We start from the raw sequence: 19,662 nt of genomic DNA on the forward strand, positions 1-19,662 counted from the left end.
TATCAATAGATTCACCTTAAGTTTTCTCCTCGATTTAGATCTAGCTTTTAAAACCAATCACCCAAAATTTCAGATCTTAAGATATTCAAATTTCACAAGTGTATAGCCAAGTGATCTCTTTTCCTTTTTATAGGCAAGCCCTTATTCAAACCATGGGACAAAACCATCGAAAACCAATACAAGGGATCCAAACAGGGGTTCAAATAATTTAGATCCTAAACCATAGGCAAAAACCATAGGATCATGAACGACCGGCTAAATACCAAGGGCCAAACATAAGAAACCCCACATGAGTGCACTTCTCTGCATTGGAGTGAGTGAACTAGGGGACCACACCTTATGAACGGATAACTTACGGGTATGTCCACACTTCCTAGATGGCGAATCTGCGGGTCCGCTCCTTTTGAACGATGCACCTGCGAACCTCTTATTTTCCATCATTTTGAGAGCCTGAACAGAATTTTGCCACTTGAGTGAGTTGCCATCAAGTACAACACCTGTACCATAGAGCCAAACCAGAATCATAATGCCAACAATCTCCCCCTTTGGACTTGATGGCAACCTTAAGATCCTCAACGTCATTCTACCCCTTTGACATCAAGGGCAAAGGGTTATGCTCCCCCTGAGAATATTCTTAGGCCTTTGCTTTGCTAATCATGCTCCCCCTAACTAAAGATCATATCTGCAAAAGAAAAAATTATTCAAGAAGAACCATAATCCACCATACACCATAAATGATCGTGAAAGAGATAGAGACATATTGCAGCAATATTCAGATCAACATCCATGTTCTCCTTCTGTACTTCCTCCAAGATCTTCTATCATAATGCCAATAATGCATTATTAGAAGAATATATGCTCCCCCTGAACCTGTGCCATTCGATCTTCGATCAATTCGCAACCCAACAAATGTACGCGTATACCCCATATGATACTTGCGTACAACCAACAATCTCTGAAATAGATGAGATTCAACAACAGGATGATGCATCAACAACCCCCAGCTTTTTCTTGAGGTATTCAAAGGTCTCCCTAGGCAATGGTTTGGTGAGAATATCAGCAACTTGTTCCTTAGAAGGAAGATACTCCAACTTGACCTTTTGTTCAAGCACTTGTTCCCTGAGAAAGTGATACTTGATCGGTATGTGCTTGGTCTTTGAATGCATGACTGGGTTCTTTGAAATGCTGATTGCACTTGTATTATCACATAAGATGGAGATAGGTAGAGTACAAGTGATCTGAAAGTCCTACAAGGTCTGCATCATCTAAAGGAGTTGAGTGGAGCAAGATGCAACAACCACATATTCCGCTTCAGCTGTAGATAAAGCAATCAAACTCTGTTTCTTGCTGAACCAAGATACTAATCTGGAACCCATAAAGAATGCACCATCACTTGTGCTCTTCCTGTCATCCATGCTTCCGGCCCAATCTGCATCTGTATAAGCATGAAGTGTGAGATCTGTATCTCTAGGATACCATAAGCCATAGTTTTGAGTTCCTTGAAGGTACTTGAAAATTCTCTTCACTGTTTGAAGATGAGTTTCCTTTGGATTTTCCTGAAATCTTCCAACTATTCCTACTGCATGCATGATGTCTGGTTAGGTACCTGTTAAATAAAGTAGACTGCCAATCGTAGATCTGTAGGTTGGTTGATGCACTGCTGCTAATTCATCACTTGCACTGAGGCTACATCCTGGGACCATGGGGGTACATACTGGTTTGGCATCTTCCATGCCATATTTCTTCAAAATCTACTTGAGATACTTGGTTTGAGATAAGAAGATCCCGCCCTCATTTTGTTGGATTTGAAATCCAAGAAAATATTCAGTTCTCCAAGAAAAGACATTTCAAATTCTTTTTGCATCACCAAGGTAAAGCTTTGACTCATAGCTTCTTCGTTGCTGCCAAATACAATGTCATCTACATACACAACAAGTATTAGCAATTTGTCATTTTCAATTTTTATATAAAGATTGCTATCTGCTGATCCCTTTGAAAAACCTTGTTGATGAAGATATTTGTCCAAACAGTAGTACCAAGCCCTTGGAGCCTGTTTAAGACCATAGAGAGCCTTTTTTAGTCTGCATACAAGATTTGGATCATTCCCAAGGATGAACCCATCTGGTTTCTCAATGTACACTTCTTCTTCTAAGTCTCCATTCAGAAAGGCTGATTTTACGTCCATTTGAAATACTTTGAACTTCTGAAAGCTTGAGAGAGCAAGGAACATTCAGATGGCCTCAAGTCTAGCAACGAGAGCAAAAGTTTCTTCAAAGTCTATTCCTTCTTGTTGAGCATACCCTTTACAAACAAGTCTGGCCTTGTTTCTAATTACTTCCCCATTTTCATTCAACTTATTTTTGAAGATCCATTTTGTCCCTATGACATTCTTATCTTTTGGTCTAGGAACCAACTCCCAAGTGTTGTTATTTTCGATCTGCTCAAGTTCTTCATCCATCGCCTTGACCCAGCATTCATATTTGCATGCCTTTCTTATATTTTGTGGTTCGGTGGAGGAGAGTAATACCAAATAGCTTGAGGCTTCTGCAATTGTTCTTCTTGTTTGTACAACAGCCTCTTTCTATCCCAAAATCCGAAATTCTGGATGATTCTTCTGAACGTACCTGGATGGAGTCTTCTCTTCTATCCTTATCTATTCCTCTGGTGCCTCTTGAGGTTCTTCTTCATCATCAATCTTATTTGGAGAGTAGTCTTCATCCTCTTCGATATTTTCATAATTTACTTGCCTAGGAATGTATCCTTTTTCATCAACCACTACATCAATGTTGTCAACAATTCTTCCAAGTCTTTTATTGTAACACTTATATGCTTTTCTGTGGGGAGAATAACCAAGGAGAATTCCTTCATCTTCTTTAGGTTCAAGTTTGCCAAGCTGTTCATCATTATTCTTAATATAGCATTTGCTTCCAAAAATTTTGAAATGCTTTACCGAAGGAGTCTCACCATACCAGAGCTCATGAGGAGTTTGAGTGTTGTTCACTCGGACATTTGTTTTGTTGAGAATAACAACCGCAGCAAAAGCAGCTTCACCCCAGAAGGTTGCGGGAGTCCCAGACTCATCAAGCATAGCACGAGCCTTTTTTTGGACCGTTCTGTTCATCCTTTCCACCACTCCATTTTGCTGAGGATTCCTAGCTGTAGAGAATTCCCTTCTTATTCCACGTTCTTCACAGAAATCGAAAAATTCATTTGAGGTAAACTCCCCACCTCTGTCGGACCTGAGGCACTTAATTTTGTGATCTGATTCGTTTTCAGCCAAGGCTTTGAAGGATTTGAATTTTTCGAATGCTTCGCCCTTGTGTTTCATAAGTCCCAACCAAACCATCCTGGAGAATTCGTCAATGAATAATATAAAGTATTCTTCTCCTCGAGGTGACCTTGTCCTAAATGGACCACATACATCTGTATGGACTAGTTCAAGAGGCCTGCTGGCTGATCCTTCCTTCTCAGGGAAGTTAGTTCTGGTTTGCTTACCAAACTGACATGATTTGCATATGGTTTTGTGTGGAATTTTGATATCTAGAAGACCACGAACTTCCTCGTATTTGCATGCTTTACTTATTTGTGAAAAGCTTAGATGCCCCAACCTCTGGTGCCATAACCAATGTTCATCATCTTTGCTCAAATAGCATTGTTGTTGTCCTTCTTCAAATATGTATAGATTATTTGGAGTTCTTCTGCCTTTGATCACTGTTTTTCCTGTATCAAGATCACGAACACTACATCCATTTGATCGAAATATTACCTATGTTCCTTGATCGCACATCTAACTGACACTTAGTAGATTATGCTTCAAGCCATCAACATACAAAACATTTCCAGCTTTGACCTTTTCTTTTAACTGAGAAGTGCCTTTTCCTTTTATGGCTGCAGGGGTATCATTTCCAAAAGAAATTTTCTTTCCCTTTTCTAAGGCAGTATATGATTCAAGTTTTTCTTTATCACCTGTCATATGCTTCAAACATCCGCTGTCGATGTACCATAGATTTTCTTATCCTTCTGCATAAAATGCTATCCCACATCTCTCTGTTTGTGGTTCCTTTATTCTCCATGTTCTGGTGCTTGAGGCTTGTTCCTTTGTCTTCCGAAACCTGCTCTTGCATTCAGAATATTCATGACTGAAGTTATTACAAATAGAACATTCAATTTCATTTTCAAGGGAAGAAAAGTTGTTATAGGTCCTTTTCGCAATCCTAGTCATACTTCTTTGTTTTTGAGCTTCTCTAGTCATGATTGTCTTATAAGAAACACATTGAGCTGCTTTGTGACCAAATTTATGGCAAGAGAAACATTGGCCATTGAAGAAACTTCTGCGATTATCAAATCTACCAGCCAAATGATTGTAATTTCTATTGTCATCCATTCTTGAAGCAAATTGAGAAGTTTTTACCTGTGGCTAGTTGTAGCTTTTGTTCACCCTTAAGATGGATTGCCCCTGGTTTACCTGGTAGTCTTTGTTTGTTCTTGATGTAATTCATCCCTGCCTTACCTGGTGATCTCCATTGGGCTTTTGCTCATTCCTCCTCACTGCATCAAGATAACTCTTTGAGGTGGATGCTTGAGATGTTTCTCCATTATAATCTAGACCTATCTTGATTAGTGGAGAACACTGTACATTGATAATATCATCCAGAGTTTCAGATCCTTTAACAAATTTAAGATTAAGAGCCTTTGTTTTCTCAATTTCTTTTCTAAGGCCAACAATTTCACATTCTAACTTCTCAAGAGATTTTTCTTTTTCATCAAGTTGGAATTGTAGAGTATCAATGATCATATCTTTTTCTTCTAAACATATTTTGAGTCGAGAAATCTCTTCATAAAAACCATCTACATCTATAGCGTCCATGTAATCATCATCTTCAAAGGCCATTAAAAGTTTATAATCATTACCTCGTTCATCTTCGTCACTATTTGATAGGCCATCACTGTCTTCATGAGTGTAGTAACTTTTCTTAGTTGCATTCTATTTCTTGTTCCATCTAACAGGTTCCTTCCCTTTGTCAATCTTATCCTTGTGAGGACGTTTGGCAGCATAGTGACTGACTCTTCCACAAGCAAAGCATTTGAAAGGTAACTTACCTCGGAAACGACCAGTACCCTGTTGAAGATTTCTGATAAAATTTGATTCTTCTTCTTCTTCTGACACGTGTCTTGACTCATAGTACTCTCCTTTGTCTGAAGCCTTGAAGGCAACTTCTCTCCTATCTAATGGACCTCCTTTCCTCATTTCATAAGCAGTTAGAATTCCGTGCAGCTGTGACATTTTAAGGCTTTATAGATTCTCTTTTTCTTCTATTGCAAAAACTTTAGATTCAAACCTAGGGGACAAAGATCTTAGAACTTTTTCAACCACAACAGCCTCTTTTATTTCTTCACCCAAATTTTTCATACAATTAACAATCTCATCTACATGAAGAAAATAGTTAGCCACACTTTCATCATTATACATCCTGAGATTTTCATACTGAATCCTGAGGGTTTGAAGTTTTGCTCGTTTTACCTGATCTTCTCCTTCATAGCTCAGAAAAATCTTGTCCCATATCTCTTTTGCGGATGTAAACTGCATTACCTTGACAAATTCTGATTGAGATAGGCATCCTAATAGAGTATTGACTGCCTTTGCATTTGTTTCATATTTCTTCTTCTCAGACGGATCTGTAGGAGTTGCTGATGGAAAAGTATACCCTGTATCTATTATATCCCAGACTTCTGTACCAAGAGATTGAAGATAGGCAGTAACTCTTACCTTCCAATAAACGAAGTTTGTCCCATCAAAAATCGGTGGCCTGATTGATGCTTCCCTCTCGTAGTTGCTCATGATGAAAGATCTTTCTTCAAGCGATAGAGCTTCTTCTGAAGAACCTGCTCTAATACCAATTGTTGGAAATAATACTGAGGGGGGGGGGGTGAATCAGTATTATCAAATTTTTTCAATATACCTTCCAGATTTATACGTTAATTTATTCTTCAGATATTGATCATTAATTTGTATGTCAGTGCCATATAATAATGAACAAGAACAAGAAAAATAGATAGGCACACCAAAGAACACCAGATATAAGGTGGAAACCCAATGTGGGTGAAAACCACCTGCTGCAATATGTCTCTATCTTCTTTCAATTAGAAACTTCTTTTACAAGGATTTTGTACTGGTGCAGTCCTTTACGAGTACACAAGCTGCAACCTGCAGAGAGCTACAACTCTCTCTTGTTTTCCAGTCTCTCCTGGAAGGGAGCTACAACCCCCTTTGCTCTTTCACTTCTTTAAGGACCATGTTTCATTAATTTTCAAACTGGATCTAAGAAGATCAAATAATCATCAAGTACATGAAAATCACCCAATATCCTTATACAATCAACCAATGAATCACCTAAATTCTCAGAATGTTGTAAATAGAAAAGTAATACCAGAAATCTAAACCCATCACTCTGCAGCAATAGATAAAAGCCAGCCAACAAATGTTTCAAGATAGGTCCGCAACTTCACCAATAGTGGCCTGCGAATACTCGCATCTCTTCTGTGTCTAAATTGCGCAGATCCGCACCCGGTCGGTCTGTTGCTCTGCGTATCTCCGCACCACTCGTTCTGCTGCCCTGCGTATCTCCGCACCACTTGTTCTGCTGCCCTGCGTACCTTTGCTCAGATCCGCACCTGCACTGTCCGCCTGACAGCGTACCTCTGCAACTTGTTCTTCTGTTTCCTTACGTACCTCCGCACTGTGCCTTCTTCTGCACTACTTACCTCGCACTGCGCCTTCTACTGCACTACGTACCCCCGTACTTCGCCTTCTCCTGCACTGCGTACCCCCACACTCACGCCGTGGATCGCTTGCGAACCTCTGATTAGGGCCAAATTAACAGTCTTCCAAAGTACCACAGATAGTCAGATCCACAGATCTGATCATGCGCCCGAGAGATCATGACTTATCAATAGATTCACCTTAAGTTTTGTCCTCGATTTAGATCTAGCTTTTAAAACCAATCACTCAAAATTTCAGATCTTAAGATATTCAAATTTCACAAGTGTATAGCCAAGTGATCTCTTTTCCTTTTTATAAGAAAGCCCTTATTCAAACCATGGGACAAAACCATTGAAAACCAATACAAGGGATCCAAACAGGGGTTCAAATAATTTAGATCCTAAACCACGGGCCAAAACCATAGGATCATGAACGACGGGCTAAATACCAAGGGCCAAACATAAGAAACCCCACGTGAGCGCACTTCTCTGCATTGGAGTGAGTGAACTAGGGGACCGCACCTTATGAATGGATAACCTGCGGGTATGTCCGCACTTCCTGGATGGCGAACGTGCGGGTCCGCACCTTTTGAATGATGCACCTGTGAACCTCTTATTTTCCATCATTTTGAGAGCCTGAACAGAATTTTGCCACTTGAGTGAGTTGCCATCAAGTACAACACCTGTACCATAGAGCCAAACCAGAATCATAATGCCAACACCACGAAGATGAAGTGGAAGAGTATCGTGTTCAAGAGAAACTCATTGCCATTAAAAAATGGAGTACCCTATTTTCCCAATTTTCCAAGCCATACTGGTCATTACCTCTTTATTTTTTAACAAGCTTGAGGAGGATAACATATGCTTGATTTGTAATTCCATCCTTTAGATGAATCCCTCCGAATATATTTAACAAACTATAAAAAGGAGCGGTTTGACCCCATCATGATTGATGAGTCCATCATCATTTGATGGTTTAACGTGTGCAACGAAGGTAAAACTCAACTTCTTTTTCATGTTTAAAGAGTTTGAAAAAGAGGCGAAAAAGAAAACTCCAGTGTCCCTTTTTGTAGGTAGTCCCTTAGATCCGAAAAGGTAGAAAATAATACCCTAGAGAACCTCTTAGCCATGTTCGACTAAGGTATTCCTTTTTCGTAGTTAGTCTATCTTAGTTCGGAAAAGGGTTAAACTTATACTGAGTAGACATCTTTTAGTTTACTTTTATGATTTTGAAAAGACAAGTACGCAGGAATCTTTTCATGTTTTGGGAGTCCAAAAAGAGTTGAAAGAGGACTCAAAGGGGTTCATTTTTTGATTTGAAAATGGAATATTCTCAAAATATTCTAAAGAATATTCCCCAAAATATTTTGTGGAATATTCTATTTTAATTTTTTTTTTTTTTTTTTTTTTCAAAAAATGGAGGATATTAGGCGATTTTCAAATTGGAATAACTTCTTCATACAGAGTCCTTTTTTCGAACTGTTCACGAGACCAAAATTAGGAGGACGAGATATACCTAGTCATTTAGGTTTGAACTAGTTCTAAGCATTTTCATTTTTGAGCATTTTTCGACACTTGGTCTGGAGCTCCTGTTCACACCTCCCAAATGAGAGGCTTTTGGACCCAAAAAGCTTACTGAAAACTTTGAACTGAATTGTACAACAAATGAAAGAATAAAAACACCCTCTTCCATTTAGCCAAATGAGCAGAAAGATAACCAAAATTTCTTACCTTGCTAGCTGTCGTCATGGCGAATTTTTGCTGAATAAGCCAAGTACTTGTCGAATCCCAACCAAGTTTTCACGCCAGACAAATCTAAAAATTGTAGAAACTAGCAATGAAACTTGTTGATGTATGAGCTGAAATCTTCCACTGAACATGCGGGCTTGCCAACTATCACTATGCCCATTAATGGCACCTCCTTCTCCAAAAGGAAAACTGAAGGTGACTTAAACCAATACCCACAACAAACTTCCAAAAATGAAGTAGTTGTAGAAGAATGCTTGTATCGGCTGTAGCATGCTGAAAGTAATGCAAATGCTCATCCCAAAATCTTGGGATACATGCTGTAAAAACTTCTAAAAAATAAGTACAATGGTCATGTTCATGAACAATAAAAGTAAGCAAACCATAATGAACCAAGTAGAGACCCATGCTAAAATTTGAGCCCTCTTTTCTTGCATGCTTTTCTAGCTCATGGAATTATGCACTACTTTGCACCAACTTCCTTCCCTACACCAAATGACACCAAAGGTACCTTGTGAAACAAGACAATCATCAATGGCAAGTTCACCCTAAATGTGCTGAACAATGGACACAACCATCAATGTAACAAGTGTGTACACAACAGACACAAGTCGACAAAACATATGCAACACAATCGACACAAGTCAATAATCAAGGTGCAACACAATCGACACAAGTAGATAAGAATTGTGTGACACAATCGACAATGTAAAAAGTGTGCTCACAAGTGACACTAGTCGACCAACAACAAGATATATTTACAAACACATATGCATGTATCATATACAATGAACTATATACATTTTGACAAACACACCTACAACCTCTATGTACAGGTGCAACTTCAACTCTTCTTTTCAAAGACCAACAAGTACATCAACCCAAAAAACAACATGTGGGTGATAAAGAGCTGAAATGAAAGACATTGCTGCAATAATAGTGAGTACCATACTCATATTTTACCTCCATGGCGAAATTTTTCAACAACATAAAAAATCACGCATACATCCAAAGTTTGTATGTGTACAAAAGGAGTACGTCTTACTGTGTCAAGAAGTCCATCCACTTCTCACCAGGCCACTTCCATGGCGATTTTTTCTGTTGCAACTTTTCCTCATGTGAAACTTCTCTTTCCACATCAATAATGGAATCCATGGTTCCACCTTTGCCAATCTTCTCATCCTCTTGCTGCATGTGTGTGGGATGATGAGTTGGATGTAAAGTCCAACAATGAGAGACAACATGTCCCTTCTTTTGGAAAAAAGTGCAAATCTTATGCACCTTCTTTGAAGGTAGTCTTTGCTTCATCTACTCCCTGTATGCTTTCTTTCTCATCCAGCATCTCGAAACATGATGGTTAAATTGACCACAATATGTACAAAAAATATTTCTTCCATTAAAGCATGTAAAATTATCATGCCTTGTAGAAACACAATTGAATTGATCATGAGAATATTTATACCTCTTGTGCTGCTTTGCATGTTCATCCTTTTTGCCTCCATGAGGAGATGAACTAGTAGAGGCTCCAGCTTTCAATTGCAAACTAACATCATCGTTCTTGTCTTGAAAACTACCTAAAATTGCATGCTTGCCATAAGCTGCATGTCTACCATCTTCTTGCTCCAACAAAGGCTTAAAGCAATGGCAATCATCTTTGAAACAAATTTGACATATTTGCCTCATGGAACTTGAAACAAAAGTTCTCTTTGAATTAGCCTCGCATTCCTTCATGGCTTTTGAGTCTTCGCCATTAGATTGCACATAACCAAGTCCGAGATTATTGGGTCGTTCCTCAACAGAAAGGGGTTCAATCATGCCTTATGCATTATTTCCTAATCCTTTGCCTACATAACACATCTTAATCATTAACTTGGATCCTACTCCCCTTGTATGCTTTTCAAAAGATCCAACACATCTTTCTAAAGAGGAAACTGAATACAAATCAGAATGGATTACCTCTTTCTCACACATGTTCTTGGTCAAAGCCTCTTGGGCTTGATGAAACTGCAAATCCATATCATGCAATATTTGAAGAATTTCTTCCTTCTCCTGCTTCATGGCCAACAATTTCTCACAAAGCTCTGTGCTTTCTCTTTTATCCTCAAACAGGATCTACACCATATCCTTCAATATAAGGAATTCACGCTTCATATCCTCATCGAAGAACCTTGTGAAGGAGGAAACTTCACTTGTAGAAGTTTTCATTATGATGTCAATGAACAAATTAACTTCAACAATGTTCTTAAAGCTTTTCAAAACAAATGATAAAGCTTTTTCACCCAAATGTCTTTACAGCCATCACATATTCAAACAGCCAACAACACACAAATCAAGTGAGAATCTTGTTCAAGCAGCCAACAACAAACCAACTCAAGTGAAAATCTTGGAGTGGTTTTGAGGTCCTTTTGGGGTAAGGAAAATATCTTCTATTCCTTTTGTCTTCTCCAAGACTTAGCTAATCAGAAGCTATCCCCAAACTTCAGCAAACTTAAGCAACATGCAGTTTGCAAAATAGTAAAGTAGTCAATCTTCTACACTGCTTTAAACACCTTTCAAGCTATACAATCAAGCTATTGTGATGTCAATCAAGCAAGCCTAGTGTTCTGATACCAACCTGATCTGAAAATGGAATATTCTCAAAATATTCCAAGAATATTCCAAAGAATATTCTAAATAATATTCCCTAAAATATTATGTGGAATATATATATATATATATATATATTTTTTTTTTTTTTTTTTTTTAAATTCAAAAAATGGAGGATATTAGGCGATTTTAAAATTGGAATAACTTATACATACGGAGTCCGTTTTTCGAACCGTTCATGGCATCAAAATCAGGAGGATGAGATCTATCCAGTTGTTTAGGTTCAAACCAGTTCTAAGCACTTTCATTTTTGAGCATTTTTCGACACTTGGTCTTGAGCTCCTGATCATTGTTTGTAGGTTTATAGAGCCTAAAAAAGAGATAAAAGTGTACTCTTTGGTCAAAATAACTTGTTTAAAGCACAACAAAGTCTGTTAACAGCCGTCAACTTGCTTAGAACAACACAGAAAGGATTAAACATACTTATTTCTTAATAAAAATGAATCATCACTAGGTCATGATTATTCTCCATATTGTGGACCCACACTCCTGCTCCTCCTCCTAGCGTATTCACAGATCCATCAGAATCCAAATTCCATAGTGATTCATCAAATAAAATTTCACTGTCAGCGGTTTTGTATTTATGTTCTACAACTGTGATTTCCTTTTTGTCATGTTCTGAATTGTACAAGATGAAAGAGTCCATATCAAAATGCATGGAATATATAAGGAAGTTTTGTGGTTTTTCTGCACTGCTCACAATGTATTTCATCAAGGTCTCTCTATATAGTTTCCTTTGCTGACCAAAAATAGATATGGTGGAATACGACACATCTAATTGCAATGATCCTTGTAATTTTTCTCCCCATGAGTGAGATAACAACATTCCATATTTAGGTGGGATGTCTACAACTACTATGTCCATCACAATACTCTTTGTTGGGCATTGGACTAGAGTTAGACATAAATATTTAATCAAGTAAAGGCACTTAACTTGTCTAGAGTCAAAGGAAAACAAGTCCTTATATGGTCTGGTGATATCTAAGTTTAGTCTCCCCATGATTGCTTTTGGCATCAAGTTATGGGATGCCCCTGAGTCTAGCATAGCATTATGTAATATTTTGTCATGAATTTTTAGCCTAATGTAGAAAGGAGGAATTCCCCCCTGTTGATGAGTACCATTTACCTCAGGGCCAAACAATAACTCAGGTTGATCATCATTCAAATTGACAGCATCTTCTCCCTCTCCTATATTAAAAGTTTCAGTTATCTGTGATCTATAAGATTCATTTTTTACTAGTTTGGTCAAAGGAACTGATATCTTTAATTTTGTTATTTTAGTCTTGATGTTGAAAGGGAGTTGAGCTTTGTTTGTTTGGATGAGATCTTCCTTAACAAATGCAGTTTGTGTGTTTTTATCTTGTTTTTCACTACTAGGAAATTTAGTATGTGTTTCAGCAGTTTTGTTTTGATTACTCCTGTTTGGAATGTTTTGAGTGACTGTTTTAGTTTGAGTTTTGGATGAAGTTATATCTACAATTTTTGGGGTAGAAGTCTCCTATGTCCCCCTAGGAAGGATTTGTAAAATTTTAGTGACAAGAGCTTCTATTATCTTTTTAGTTTAGGTCTGGATTGATCTTTTAGTGGGAGTTTCATTTTTATTTTTACTTATTAAGATATACTATTTGTGAACCTCATATATAGCTAACTCATAACCTTGTTTGAAGTCAAGGGACTCACTAGATTCTAATTGCAATTGTTGCATTATGCACAACTCCTGTTCTTCTTGAGTAAGAAAAACAAAATCTTCATTTTTGATTCCTAATAAGTTTATTTGGGTGTCATCCTCTCCTTCATGGCTCTGTGAACCCTCAGCATAGTTTTCCTGGAATGGTGGCCTAATTTTCTGATCTGGTATAGCATTCTTTCTAGTATTAGAATTCTTCTTGAAGTTGGGGTTTCTTATTGGGGGTGGCTGTTGATTCTCCCACTGAGTTTTTCTTTCCATGTTTTCTAGTCTATCCATTATTCTCTCTACACTCTTTGCCAAAATATCTAATTTACCATCAGAAGTGGAAGTTTCCTCTTTAATGAAAACTCTCATTTCATTTCTCTTTCTAGCTTTCTTGGTTAATATGTTGGCCTCTACACTAACATCATTACTTTGCATTTGTTCCAATGTTTCAAGCTTTCTTTCCCTTAATTGGTATGACATGTCAGTGTCAAAACCATCATGGAATTTGATTAATGCTAGGTCAGGTGGAGGCTTAATATTAGGAAGGATTTCATTATAGATGCTATTGAACCTAGTACAATAATCCTGAACTGACTCATTAGGAGCTATTCTAATGTTATCATATTCAAAAAGTATTTGCAGAGGGCTTTTCTTTCTCTCCCATCTATCAATGAATAATCTATAAAAAGTAGCTAAATATGCAATATGATTAGCTAGTAAAGCTTTGAACCATTTCCTAACATCCCCAGTTAATGTTTGAGCAAACAACCTCATTTGGACATCAGATTCATCTATCTCATGCAATTCAAAATAGTCAGTCATTTTGTTCACATGTTGTTGGGCAATTTACTGACCAGTAGCATCAACAAAAGTATTTTTCTTTGATAATATTGCGACATATCATGGAGTTGTGTAGGTAAAACTAGAGGTGCATATCGGTTTTCCATGGTTGAGATTCTAGTTTGAATAGGAGGTAAAGTAGTGGTGCTTGAGGAAGGGCTTGAAAAGGATGGAGATGAACAAGATGAGGATGAGGTGTTTGGCTGATGAATAACTGGTTTAGGGGAATGGACTGTGGTGGATAGAAAGGGGGAGGTGGTGGTAAATGAAGGTGTATTTATAGTGTTTGAAGATTGTGCAAAAACTTCAGAGGCAGCAGCAGTAAGGGCAGCTAGTTCAACTGATTGTTGAAGGTAAGCATCATCTATATGGCTTATCAATGTAGAGGTTAAAGCTTCTAACTTGTGAAAAATATGCAACACAAATTTATCTAAATTTGGATGTGTAGGCACCTTTTTTGACTCAATGAATTGAATAAAATTAGGGTCTAACACATTTTAATGAATTGAATTCTCTTTATTAGTTTTAAATAGTGAGAGATAAAATGACAAATCAAATGGAATTTCCTCTAAAGTTGATAATTCTTCGGGGAGTGAATTTGCTTTAACTAACTGGCTACTACTTGCTTGAGTTTCTACCTTTTTTGGTTTTCTTAAAATCTTGTCTGCGTCATCAACTATATTAGCAGGGTTTGGATTTGGATTTTCCCTGGTATAGTTAGTCTTTTTGGGAGCCAAAATTTTAAATTTTAAATTTCTTTTATGAAACTTTTTAAGAAAAACTTATAAAAATGACTTTAAGGGGCTCAAGATGAAATTTTAAGGTTTCCTTAAAGTTTTATTTGACTGAGGATCAAAGTTCCCCGATATGGTTGCCAATTATGTTATCACTCCAAAATTTCTTCTAAGTTGTCAGAAAAAGAAATGATAGAGGTAACCACAAACCAACTTTGGAGATCAGGATCTAGCCTTCCTAATCTTAGAGAGGACTCTCTCTTTTTTATTTAACTTTGTTTAGCTATTTAATTTTAGGCTAGTTATGATTGCGCTTGGGTTTTTTATTTGGATTTTGGTGGTGGGATCACTTACTTAGATGAACAGAGGGTTGCTTTTACCATTGGGTTATGGGGTCAAAATGCCAGACAAACAAGATTGGATCAAGTTCTAAAAACAGTGTCTACAGGGCAAGATAAAGGAGTTACTACAAATCTCAAAGGCTTGATGGTGAAATGGTTTCCAATCAGATCCAGAGAGAAACTAAGGGTTCCTTAGGCCGGATTATGAAGAGAAATGAAAGAGTTCAAATGAGATGGGAGAACAATTAAGGGTTCTCAAATTCGGATATCAGAGGAAAACATATAAATGTTTAACTGTGAAAAACAGAGTGTACTTAAACAAATTCTAAGTTAAATTTACAGTTAATTCGTTCAAATTTAGATAACATTTAAGTTTATGAAACACATAAGAAAGTAACAAAATCAGACAAAGAAGATACTTCGCTGCAATAGCTCATCTCATGAATCTTGTAATGAAATATTTTTATTACTTGCTCCAGTCTGTTGACTTGAAAATTGGTACAATAACCCTTAGGTTTAAGATTAAAATAACTCTACAAATATATAGCAATCCATAGTCACTACTTCGAATTATGAAGTATTTATAGAAAAAGAATTTACAAAATATCCGAAACTGTCTTGGGAACTAATCTAGGAGAAATAAATATCTTCATGCAAGAAGATAGAGATAGCTATTGAACTGCTACTTGTTGTCCCCGTTATTTAGGTTCTATTGGCTTTGATATTTTGCCCTTTAATCTGGTTTGTTGTTTGGTCTTCACGCTGGATGTTCTATTTACTTTGACCTTTCATTAGATACACTTTGATCTGGCTAACATGTCAATATCCTTTACTGTGCCATTTTACTTTTACTATACATTTTACATTTTTACTGTGTATTTCTACAGTAAATCATTTAGTTTTTCCCATGTCTCAACATCTGGTAATTGGATATTGAGCATCTTCCTGTAGATCTCATTTGCCTCTGTATATTTGGCAAAAGTAGGCTTATTGACAAAAAGGTGTTTTACCTCATGCTGGAGGTAAAACAAATTCTCAAAAGTTTGATATAATACTTTGCCAGTAGGTATGCCCTTCATGGATGAAGTATTCACTTGATCTCTAGCTACTTCCCTAATCTTTTTATTATAGTCCTCCTATGTCATCAACTTGTCATTTATAACCAAGGGATTTGGTAAACCCTTTTGCCTCAAAATTTCGAACTTCACCATGAATCTGTCAATGGCCAATTGCATGGTTTGGCACTTATCCTCCAGGTTCAACATCAAATTCCTCTTGGTGAGGACCCTTTTAACATCCAAAATTGTACATGTTCTGTCAGGTATCTCTAATTCCTGCAGCTCATACTTGTTCTTGGAGTTGAGGAAGTGAATGATCCTTGCAGCTTCCTCTGGCATGTCTCCAAGTTTTTCTTTGACTCTTTGTATGGCTTCTGTAGTCTGCTTTATTAAATCAACCTGTTCAAAAATAACCTGGATGGATGGAAAAATATCATTGACTAAGTCAATGATATTGGCCCATAGTTTCTCCTTAGCCTAACCTAAAGGTTCATTCAGTGTCAGTTCCTTCTCCAGGCTTTTGATTCTTTCGGTCATCCTTGTAGACTTCTATTGTTCTTCTTTGTGCATGATTTGGGCAAGTTTGTAATCTGTTTCTAGGCTAGTCACTTTCTCCTTAAGCCTGTTCATCTCAGTGGTCTGAATGGACATTTCTTCCATTGCTTTGACCAACATGTTTGCCTCATCACCTGTAGACCCTGTTGCTGATGTAGTTGGTGTAGATGTTGGTAGTGTTGTGGCCATTGGATCTATGTCAGCCAAGGATGCTCCCAAAGTAAAAGTTACAGCAGCGGTAACTATTGGGATAACAGTTACAGGGGTATCATCAAGACTAACTTTCTTTAGCTGAATGAAGCTATTGAATTCTTTCTCCATCTCCTTTAACGGATCATTCAATTGTAGCACTAGGTCCATCATCTCTTCATGATTGGTTTGGCTCTCTAGGACCTCCTTTTTTTGTTGGTGTTGTAAATGAGGCAGCTTAACTTGTTTCTTATGAGCTTCTATATCCTCATTTTTCTTTGTGATCAAATTTTTAGTTGCCTTAATGTCACTTGGATCATGGCCCAGCTCAATGACCAATTCCTCCAATGACTTGATCCTGTTGTCTTTGGCCTGTGAAGAGGCCTTCTCCAATTTATACCGGGTTGTTACATTATCTAGTGAATCCGACAACCTATGTGTAGCCATGGCTTTTTCTGTAAGGGTGGAGTAAATCATTTCTCCAGCCTTCTTGTGGAACTCTATCTGGTCAATGGGCTGAACATCCCTAGCCAACATCTCAAAATCAATCTTCTTATAGTCAGCCGAGGTCTTTGGTTGTTGAACAATGGGCTGCAAAAATGATACCTTCATCTTTCCTGCGTTGATGTCAAAGGCTGACATCAACCTACTTTGGTTGGCTAGTGTATGTTTGAAGTATTGGGCATATGTCTCTACCTTCAACTTCTCATTCCTCATCTTTATTTATTTGTACTTGTCTTTGATGTCCTTTTCTCTGTCAGCTGGCCTGACAAAGGAAGAAACCTCAACACTTTGTTGTCTCTCAATCATTTGAGTGTTGGAGGTTGATAGCTACTGTGTTTCACCTGATGCAGCTATGTCTTTGCTTCTCTGCCCCATTGTTTCGATGTCAGTTATTTCCACTGATTCAATGTTCTCCTCTTGTTCAGACACATGATTCAATTTGGGCCTTTTTCTAAGTTCAAACAACTCATATATAGTTTCCATGGTAGAATTGGATGCCTCTTCCATATTCCTCTTTGGATTCTTCTGCTCATTGGCTGGGGTCTGTAACACAGGAGGATTACTCGTTGGTTCCCCTAAATCTGGAACCTGCAGGAAAGAACTCTGGTCAAATTGCTTTTCTAGATTAATGAGTGTGTTCTCTACATCCACAACTGTGCTATCCATATCAATCAATGTATTTTCCAACCACTCAGATTGGTTGGAAAACTGTTCAATGTCAAGTCTTGGGTGGTGGATGTAAGGTCCCAATTTGACCCTGAGTCTTAGCTTGTTTATGACCCCATGAGGGTCATACTGCCACATGAAGCTTTTGCTGAATTTCATCTGTTTTAGTATCTTGTCAGCCTCTGGTCCGGCCTCCCTGTTATTACAATTGAATGGGCCCAATTGGTTTTTCATATTAAACTGGGTCTTATTCTTATTAGAGTTGATGATTTGTGTAAAATACTCAAGTGCAAATATCCTCAAAGGGAGGTATTTGGGGAACTTGTAAGGGGCTAATTGGTAGCCATAAACCCTGATTTCAGTGTGATTCTGGTACACGTACCAGTCTCCCACCTTGTTGTTTTTAGCCAACTATAGCACCCTCTTGATTTCTTCGCCGATTCTAGATTGAGTGTTATAGGTTAGAATGTTCATGACTGGGTATACAAATGAATCTATGAAATCTTTATATGCAAATGCTATGGAGTATTTTTGGATCAAGGGTGTCCAGTAGAGTACTGATCCTTCTTTCCCTTGGTATCCAACTTCTGGATTCTTACAGGGAACTTATCTACTTGGTAATACAAAAACATGTGAAATAACACTAAAGAGTATTTGAAAACTCTTTCATTGGGTAGTCTTGTGAATTGTTCATGCATCCTGTCTGTAATGAACTGAGCATAATTATACATGATAGCAGGAGGTTTTCCTGGGGTAAAAATGGACAGGAAGGCCAGGATGACCTCATCCACATGCTCATCTATGGTGTATCCTAGGATGCAAGAGAGCATGGTGATTATATGTCTACCTGTTTCTGAAAAAATAGTGGCAACATAAGGTGGAGTATTTGTGGGAGTATGTTAGTCTTCAATGATGAAAGTCTGTAAGATTTTCCTTATCTTAACTAGGTCTAGGGTGATATACAGGTCCAATAGGTCTCCAATGGATAGAGGGGTCTGATTAGGGCTAGGTTGGACTTGAAGCATTTGGTTGATGGACTCTGGTGTAATGGTGAATAAGAGCTGCTGGTTTGGGGCAACAATAGCTCTTTGGCTAGGGATATAGCAGGCATGACCAAAATGTATGATATGAGTGAATAGGTGAACTTCTGGGAATAGATATTTAGGTAAATTATATTCCCAAAGGTGGATGTCATCGGCATGGTTTAGGAATCTATCCTTACTCCAGCAGTGGAGCTTCAGGAGGTAAGCTGCAATAGCAGTGTCCTTTATTTGGAAATCCTTGTCTGCTAGTGCCAAATGGTCGATGTCCAGGTGAGGGGTTGGCACAGGTCTCACATCTAGAGATGTTTGGGAAGCCATTTTTAGGTGGAAAGGTGTGAATTAGGCTTGTATAGGCTGTAGTAGTGAGGCTTTGAAAACTATGGTGCGGTGAGAGGGTAATTTGTACTTTGCAAAAGAGTGGTTTGGGTATTCAAGTGGAAACACTCTTCAATTTATGGAAAAATTAATTAAATTAAATTAATTAATATTTGAATTAACTATACGGTTTCAAATTGAGAGGGCCGTTTTGGTTTTTCTTCAAAATACTTGGAAATTGGTGGTTCAGGCTGCAAACAAGTTTTAATGGTGACTGTAGATGGTACAGTGGCTTTAGATGTGCACTGGATGCTTGAATTGGGCGTCTGGATCTTGTTTGGAAGGTAAACGATGGTCAATTTCAATTGCAAAGGCTCGAGGTTGTGCAAGAATGCTTGAGCAGTGTTCACAGTGCAAACGAGCAAAAAGAGGCAAAATGGGCTTCTCCAGCCTTTTAACCAGCAACAATTAGAATTGGCGCAAAATTCATAAATGAACAATGGATCATTTTGTCTTTTGGCGGGTAGGCGGTTTCAGGGGCCATCGCACTGCTTTTGGCAGGTAGGTGGTAGTTCCTTGAGAGCACGTGAT

The sequence above is a fragment of the Pinus tabuliformis genome, chromosome 3_2 (assembly GCF_031772625.1).
Source record: "Pinus tabuliformis cultivar Carrire ecotype Pingquan chromosome 3_2, CPIR1, whole genome shotgun sequence".
NCBI classification, from domain to species: domain Eukaryota; kingdom Viridiplantae; phylum Streptophyta; class Pinopsida; order Pinales; family Pinaceae; genus Pinus; species Pinus tabuliformis.